Here is a 256-nt window from a genome sequence, read left to right on the forward strand (position 1 = left end):
AGCCAGGGGATGTCAGTCGGAGCAAGAGTAAGGCCATTCCCTCTGCTTCCTCATCCAACGAGATCGCGGCTGATCAGGGTTTCCGCTTTCCCTCCCCTTTTCCCCAGAAATGTTGTCTTTTTCTTTCTAAACACCCCCCCCCCTGCCCCGTTCTCACCTTACTTCACCTGATCGGCACCCCAGTTCTGGATAAGGGGGTCATTTTGACTGGAACTATTAACCCCCCATTCCTATTCCTATTCCTATTCCGTCCCCC

This window comes from Rhincodon typus, chromosome 49 (genome assembly GCF_021869965.1).
Source record: "Rhincodon typus isolate 14 chromosome 49, sRhiTyp1.1, whole genome shotgun sequence".
Classification (NCBI taxonomy): domain Eukaryota; kingdom Metazoa; phylum Chordata; class Chondrichthyes; order Orectolobiformes; family Rhincodontidae; genus Rhincodon; species Rhincodon typus.